Below are 9,141 nucleotides of genomic sequence, written 5' to 3'. Positions count from 1 at the left end.
CTAATCCAGTGCCTTGCACATAGTATGTACATAGTAAATGTTAGTTAAATAACTGACTGGAAATCTCAAAATTAATCACTATCACTACAGAAATAGTAGAATTTCTTAATTCTATAATAGATACTTAAAATACAAATGGGGACTAAATTCCACAAAGTATTGTACAATATACTGTAGTCAGTTTGAGCAGACACTCTAAACTTGAGAAAACTCATAATGGGTAGCATTTAGCAAACCCTTACTTCATGCCTGATATGCTATAGTATATTTAATCCATATAACTGGGACTTTCCTTAGACCTGGGCAAAATGAGCCTGACTTTAGAGTCCTGTATTTTAGAGATCCCTGAACATCACAAGTATAAAAACAAAACAAAAACAAAACAGACAATAATACATTTGTCATATTCTTTGGCACTTTTGATGTTAGATTTACTGTTAGATTAGATCAAGGACAGGCACTCATCAAAGACACTGCATGGGCCTTTAGTTTTGAATATCTGCTCTCACAACTCTAGAGCAATGTTTTTCCACATATCCTCTCTGTGTCTCTGATTTGAAGGATGGTGCTTACAGTGCTGGGAGTATGTGTTAATTGTGCTGCTGTTGACCTGAGATGAACATGGTTTAGAATATGGGAAGAATTCAAGTGGTAGAAAGATTCAGATAAGAGAAAAGACAAACTGACTTTGAGTAAATACGTAAAAAATTAATAAAATGTTTCCTCACAGAGAGCATGAGTGCAAAGGTTTTTGCATAACAAACATCGTTCCCCAGAAGTATTGACCTTCGTCTTTTACTTTTTGTGTTCTGATTAGTGGTTTCAGCAGTACTCATCAACTGGCACAGATTGTGTAGCCCTTGCATTTGGAAACACTTTCCCATAAAAACAATGTACATTACTATTAATTTTGTGTGCGTATGTACATATGTTCTCTAGCTGTGACATAGTGAAATACAATATTCATTCTTTTTATTGGCAAGTAGATAGACTAAAAATTAGAATTTGTGAATAGGTTTATTAAAATTACTTAATAATAATTTATTATTTTTTAAATAAAAATATTCATTTCTATGAAATAATTTTAATGTATACGTTTGGTACTTGTTAATATTAATTTTAATTGATAAGAAAATGTTAGAAGGAAGCAACTCTTAAAAAGATGACAAGTCATTTTTATTTCTTATTTTTATATTTTAATGTATACCATCTAATAAAATATATTTAAATTTTGTACATACTTTGAATTTAATTATATGTCATTTAAAAAATTCCTTAGATCATTATGATCAATAAAAAGTACATAATGTAATTGTCTTGACTTTTTATTTTATTTTTTATATCTTCTTTAATTTTTAAAAAATTTTAATAGCTTTAGGGGTACAAGTGGTTTTTGGTTACATAGGTGAATTTTATAGTGGCAAGGTCTAGGATTTTAGTGCACCACTCATCTGAGCAGTGTACTTTCTACCCAATAGATAGTTTTTCATCCCTCATCTTCCCTCCTACTCTCCTCCCTTCTGAGTCTCCATTGTCCTTTACACCACTCTGTATGCCTTTGCGTACCATAGCTTAGCTGCCATTTGTAAGTGAGAACATGAAATTTTCATTTTTGGTTTCTGAGGTTACTTCACTTAGAATAATGGCCTTCAGTTCCATCCAAGTTGCTGCTAAAGACATTATTTCATTCTTTGTTATGGCTGAATAGAATTCCATGGTGTATAGGTATATATATACCACATTTTCTTTATCCACTCATTGGTTGATGGGCACTTAGGTTGATTCCATATCTTTTCAATTGTGATTTGTGCTGTGATAAACATATGCATGCAGATGTCTTTTGATATAATGACTTCTTCCCATTTACATAGACACCCAGTAGTGGGATTGCTGAATTGAATAGTAGATCTACTTTCACTTCTTTGAGAAATCTCCATACCATTTTACTTAGGGGGTGTACTAACTTACATTCCCACCATCAGTGTATAAGTGTTTCTTTTTTACCACATCCATACCAACATCTAGTGTTTTTTGACTTTTTAATAGTAGACATTCTGGCTGGTGTAAAGTAGTTCTCATTGTAGTTTTAATTTGCATTTCCATGATGATTAGTGACATTGAACATTTTTTCATATGTTTGCTGGCCATTTGTGTGTATATTCCTGCCCTTTGCCCACTTTTTATAGGGATTTTTTGTTTTATTCTTGATGATTTGTTTGAGTTCCTTATAGATTCTGGATATTAGTCTTTTGTCAGAGGCATAATTTACAAATACTTATCCCATTCTGTAAGTTGTCTGTATACTGTAATGATGATTTCTTTTGCTGTGCAAAGCCTTTTAGTTTAGTTAGGTCCCATTTATTTATTTTTGTTTCTGTTGCATTTGCTTTTGGGGTCTTAGTCATAAATTATTTGCCTAAACCAATGTCCAGAAGAGTTTTTCTTTGGTTTTCTTCTATAATTTTTATGGCATCAGGTCTTAGATTTAAATCTTTAATCCATTTTCAGTTGATTTTTGTATATAGTGAGACATAGGGCTCCAGTTTCATTCTTCTACATGTGGCTATCCAATTTTCCCAGCACCATTTATTGAATAGGGTGTCCTTTGCCCAAATTATGTTTTTATATGCTTTGTCCAAGATCAGTTGGTTGTATTTGGCTTTATTTCTGGGTTCTCTATTCTGTCCCATTGGTCTGTGTATCCACTTTTATACTAGTACCACAGTGTTGTGGTTACTATAGTCTTGTAACAATTTGAAGTTGGGTAATGTAATATTTCCACATTTATTCTTTTTGCTTAGGATTTCCTTGGCTATTCAGGCTCTTTTGTTGGATTCATATAAATTGTAGGATTGTTTTTTCTAGTTCGGTGAAAAATGATCTTGGTATTTTGATAGAAACTGCATTTAAGTTATAGATTGCTCTGGGCAGTATGGTCATTTTCACAATATTGATTCTTTCAATTCGTGAGCATGAGATGTATTTATATTTTTTCATGAAATTTATGATTTATTTCAGAAGTGTTTTTATTTATTCTTGTAGAGATCTTTCACCTCCTTGGTTAAATATATTCCTAGGTATTTTATTTTTTTGTAGCTGTTGTGAAAGGATTGGAGTTCTTGATTTGATTCTCAGCCTGATCATTGCTGGTGTCATAACAGTGCTACTGATTTCTGTACATTGATTTTGTAACCTGAGACTTCGCTGAATTCATTTATAAGATCTAGGAGTCTTTTGGAGAAATCTTTGGGTTTTCTAGGTATAAGATTATGTCATTGACCAAATAGAGAAATTCAACTTCCTATTTCCAATTTGGATATCCTTTATTTCTTTCTCTTGCCTAACTGCTCTAACTAGGACCTCCAGTAATATGTTGAACTGAAGTGAAAAAAGTGGGCATCCTTGTTTTATTCCAGTTCTTAACAGAAATGCTTTTCCCCAATTAGTATGATAATATTGGCTGTGGGTTTGTCATATATAGCATTTATTATTTTGAAGTACATTCCTTCAATTCTGAGTTTGTTGAAGGTTTTTTTATCATAAAGGGATTATTTTCATCAAATGCATTTTCTATATCTATTGAGATGATCACATCTGGTTTTTGTTTTTAATTCTGTGTGATTAATCACATTTATTGACTTGTATATGTTGAGTCATCCCTGCATCCCTGGAATAAAATCCACTTGATCATGGTGAATTATTTTTGGATGAATTTTTGGATTCATTTTGCTAGTAATTTGTTGAGGATTTTTGCATCATAATCATCAGGGATATTGGTCTGTAGTTTTCTTTCTTGGTTCTTTCCTTGCTTTGGGTTCAAGGTGATACTGGCTTTGCAAATGAGTTAGGGAGGATTCCTTCCTTCTCAATCTTTTGTAACAGTTTCAGTACAATTGGTACCAATTATTCTTTGAATGTCTGGTAGAGTTTGCCTGTGAATCTTTCTGGACCTGGGTGTTTTTGTTGTTGCTGCTGTTTGGGCAACAAAACCCAAAACTGGTTCAATCTCATTGCTTCTTATTTGTCTGTTCAGGATTTCTGTTTCTTCATGGTTCAAGCTAGGAGGGTTGTATATTTCCAGGAGTTTATTGATTTCCTTTATATTTTCTAGATTGTTTGCATAGATGTATTCATAATAGTCTTAAATGATCTTTTTTATTTTGTGGTGTCAGTTGTAATGCCTCTATTTCCATTTCTAATTGAGCTTATTTGAATATTTTCTCTTTTATTCTTGGTTAATCTAGTTAGTGGTCTATCAATTTTGTTTATCTTTTCAAGAACGGATTTTTGATTCATTGATCTTTTGTATTTTTTTGTTTCAATTTCATTTACTTCTGCTCTGATCTTTGCTATTTCTATATAATAACCTTCTTTGTATTTTTTTTTTTACTGTTGTTGCTTTAAAGTTTGTTTTGTCTGATATAAGAATAGCTACTTTTGCTCTCTTTTGGTTTTCATTTGCATGAAATATCTTTTTTGAACCCCTCACCTTGAGTCTATAAGAATTTTTATGTGTTAGATGTGTCTACTGAAGAAAGCAGATATTTGGCTTATGATTTTTATCTATCCTGCCTATCTGTATCTTTTAATGGAGCATTTAGACCTTTACATTCAATGTTAATATTTGAAATACAAGGTACTGTTCCAGTCATTGTGTTGGCTGTTACCTAGTGACTCTTTTCTTCATTGCGTTAGTGTTTTATAAGCCCTGTGGATTTTATGCTTTCAGAAGGTTCTATACTGATGTGTATTGGCCTTTTGTTCCAAAATTTAGAAATCCTTTTTAGCATTTCTTGTAGGCCTGGTCTAGTATTGACAAATTCCCTCAGCATTTGCTTGTCTGAGAAAGACCATTTCTCCTTCATTTATGAAACTTAGTTTTGCTGGATACAAAATTCTTGGCTGACAGTTGTTCTCTTTAAGGAGACTAAAGATATGACCCTAATCTCTTCTAACTTGTAAGGTTTCTGCTGAGAAGTCTGCTATTATTCTGATAGGTTTTCCTTTATAGTCTACCTAATGCTTTTATCACACTGCTTAGGATTATTTCTTTCACATTGATTTTAGATAGCCTAATGAAGACATGCCTTCATGATGTCCTTCTTACAATGAGTCTTCCAGGAATTATTTGTGTTTATTGAATTTGGATGTCCAAATCACTAGCAAGGCCATGAAAGTTTTCCTCAAATAGGTTTTCCAAACTTTTTGCTTTTTCCTCTGTTTCAGGACCACCTATAACTCTTAGGCTTGACCATTTTCTTAGGGACTTTGTTAATTTATTTTAATTCTTTTTCTCTTTACTTTTGCATGTTTAGGTTAATTAGGTAAATCAATTAAGTCAAAGACAAGAAGCCTTGTCTTTGAGCACTGAAATTCTTTTTTCTACTTGGTCTAGTCTATTGATAGAACTTTCCACTGCCTTTTTTAGTTCCCTCAGTGTGTCTTTTGTTTCCAGAAGTTCTGATTGGTTGTTCTTTAAAGTATCTATCTCTTTAGAAAATCTTTCATTTCTATCCTGAATTTAAAAAAATGTTTTATGTTTGTTTTCACCTTTCTCTTATATCTCATTGAGTAACTTAATAATCAACCTTTTGAATTCTGTATCTTGTATTTCAAAGATTTTTGTCTTAGTGTGGATTCACTACTACAGACTTCATATGCTCTTTTGGGGGTGTTATAGAACCCTGATTTTTCATATTGCTAGAATTATTTTTTCGGGCTCCTTTTTATTTGGGTAGACTATTTCTTTTAATTATTTTTGAATTTAGTTTTTATTTGGCTAGGTTTTAAAAATTTCTTTCTTTTCCTTTTGAGGATGTAACTTTAATGTTGTTAGTTAATTGTTACCTAGCTTGGGCCCTGGGTTCTTTTAAAGGAGAAGAGTCTATGAATTAGTTGGTTATATATAATCCATGTTTGATGGTTTTCTCAGTTGCTGGTTGTAGTAGTAATGTGCTGGGTGTGTGAGCAAATTCACTGTCTCCTAGGGGCTGGAATGACAGAGGTCTCATGAAGCTTACCTAATTCCCTTTAAAAAATTTTCTCCCCAGTATTTTATTCACTGGGTTGAACAATTCAGGCTTCAGGCCAGCAGGAAGTGGCCACAAAACCAGAAGCAGCTAAAGCAGGTAGGCCAATACAGTGCCCCAGTGGTAGATAGAGATCCCAATCTTTGACAAAGTCAGCTGGGTCTACTGTCAGTGAAATGCACTGTGGTCTTTTCAGGGGCAATGGAGGGAGCCACCACAGCTCTCCTTCCAGGCCAGTGGGAAAGTGATCTACTTCACAGTCATACCCCTAACCCAGTGTTCCAGCTCTTCAGATCAGATAGGCATCTCTTTTCATCTGCAGGAATGATGATCTTCTCTGTAGAGAGAGATTGCAAGGAGGAGAAGGAGTCCTCTTCTCCAAGGCCCTTCATGAGCAGGGCTGCCTGACTGTTGGGGTACAGCTGAAGACTTTCCCACTGAGCCCAGCACTGCACCTGTGCTCCTGCTGAAAGATATTTCACACAAGTAAAAAGTTCATAAACGCAAGGCCTGAAGTCTAGTTTCTTTTGTACCACAGGGTGTACTCTCTCTTACCCTAGGAGTAGCAGTTCCTGAGGGCCATACTACTGTGAATCCTGCTGCTCCTCTGGGTCTAGCTGCCCAGTGGGGCTGCCACACTTTAGGTGGGTTCTGGGGAATATCTGCAGTGGATCCAGTGATGTGACCTATCCTCAAGTTTTCCAGTAGCAGGTACCAATACCAGCTCTGATGGGGATGGCAGGGCAGTGACATAGACTATGTGAGATTTCCTTAGCCTATAACTAGCCTTGGTGTGTTAACTTTCTCAAATGCCAGGTGCAGTAGTGATATAATGGGTACACAGAAAAACTCAAGACCTGGTGAGCCAGGGTGATGCAAGAAATGATGATGGATGAAACTGTGCAAAAGTTCTCTCTTTTCTGAGCACTGTGTTATTGTGCCTGCAGATGTTGTAATGGACTGTGCCAGTTGACCTTCAGCTAGGAATAGGTGGTGTTTGCAAAAGACCACTAAATGAGGGTCTTGCCTTATGTTACCCAGGGGAGAATTTGGGCTTGCCTTATATTACCCAGGGGAGACACCCTGGTGTCTCAGGCAATGGGTGGGGCCATGGAGCCCCCAAACATCCCTGTTTGTTGTGTTACGCTACCAGGGAGGGTGGAATGGCAAAGCTGGATGGGAGTTGAATCAGGCAAGTTCACTGTCTGGCTCCCCATGTGCAGGTACAAGCAGCAACTTCAATGGTTATCAGAGGATAATTCCCTGGCCACTGGGTTAATGTTCCAGGGATGAGTGTAGCTGCCTCTGCTGTACAACAGAATCTGCATGGGGAGCTGAGGGTAGAAGGCAGCAGTAAGCTCCACTCAGCTCTCATGCACTTGGCAGGGTTGGTCTCACACCCACAGTATTCTGCTAGCAGCAGCCAGCTGGATACCAGGCATCTTGTGCTCAGAAATCAGAGCTGCCCCAGGCCAGGAGCCTTTCTGATGGAAACAGAAACCACAGCTTTCAGGCCACACCCCTCCTGATCTGCCTGAGAAGGGGGATGTCCAACTCCTGTGCTTGTGGCCTTGCACATTTCCCTCTTCTCAGTTCTGGTCAATGGGGTTCATCCCCACTCAAGTTCATGTCGCAAATCTCAGTTGGGATCTTCTCAGCCTGTGACCACATCTGAGTTAGCTCGCAGACATCTGCAAGGTCCACTGTGAGGTAGAATCAGGAATGGCTTCCCTCTATCCTTGCTGGAGTCTGGGAGTACATGCAAAGCACCACCCGATGCCGCTCTTTGTCATATATTCCCCACTCTCCCTAAATCAGCTCCAGTGCTGGATAGGGTTAAGGCCTTTCCCCATGGCTTGCATTGCCTAGCTCCTCTGTGGGAGTGTGTGTTATGGCAGCAGGCAGTCTCTCCCCATCTCACACTCTGGAGACTCACAGTTTTCTGTCTGGTTCACAGTGTAGGCTTCTGCCTGCTGCTTGTTTCAAAGGGTCTGTAGTTTCTTTCAGTTTTTCTAAGTTCCTGTGTTGCCTCTTGGAAAAAAAGTTCACAGTGTGAATCTCTACACACTATTTTGTCTTTCCAAGTGGGAGAGGCCTGCTAATAATACCTGTAGTCTGCCATGCCATCTTGTACTTCAAAAACAAAAACCTCTCCTTCAAAAGAAAAAAAAATCAAACTTTTAAAATGACAATGATTTTGCTGAAAATAAGTCTTGGGATATAAATATATAATAATTTGCATTACATAAGTTTTTATATTATTATTCATCCCCAAATTGCTGGCCCATCAACAGAAGGCCTAGTCTTTGATATTTGCCAACTTTTGGTCACATAAAAATCATAGCTTTACATGTATTGTTTTTGATTTTGTCATTATGAAGGTATATTTGTCAAGGTAGGAAGATAGAACATATTTTATTTAACAGTTTGTTGGCTTGATTTATAGTTTTTAAATATTTAGACATATGGTATGTGGGCCACTATTTGTATTCTTGTCCCAGGCAGGCCTACATATGATAACTTTATGAGGTTGGTATTGTCATTTTCATCTTTTAGAAAAGGTATCTAAAGCTCAGAGCAATTAAATTGCTTAAGGTAACCAGTAAATAAGTGGAAGATCTGGATTCTCACCCTGGTCTTTTTGCCTCCAAAGCCTCGCAAAGCCACCACATCAGTCAATTACTGAAGATTATATCTCCTGCGTATGGTCTTTATGAGGAAAACAGAGATGGAGAGAATATTAGAGAGTAGGAATATTTCTCTTGTCAGCTGCCTGATCTCTCCAGAAATATCAAACTACTTAGATCTTGCATCTCAGAAGTGTGTGTGTGTGTGTGTGTGTGTGTGTGTGTGTGTGTATGTATGCGCATGTCTATAAAGCGTATGTACATTAGACTTTGAGGGTGGAATTAGAGATTGATGCTCTACTAGTTTTATAAATAGCAAAGCAAGATGGTCTTTTCCAGTATTTTTATTTGAGGACCAAAATGTATTTATTGTTTCAAATAAAAATGACATTGGCTTCCATCAGGGTGAATAGAAGTATCCCAACTTCTTTTGTGGAATGAGTCAATACCTACCAACAATTAAGGCCGTTAAATGTTGTAAGAAA

Source organism: Piliocolobus tephrosceles, chromosome 11 (genome assembly GCF_002776525.5).
Source record: "Piliocolobus tephrosceles isolate RC106 chromosome 11, ASM277652v3, whole genome shotgun sequence".
In the NCBI taxonomy this organism is placed as follows: domain Eukaryota; kingdom Metazoa; phylum Chordata; class Mammalia; order Primates; family Cercopithecidae; genus Piliocolobus; species Piliocolobus tephrosceles.
This window is presented reverse-complemented; position numbering follows the sequence as displayed.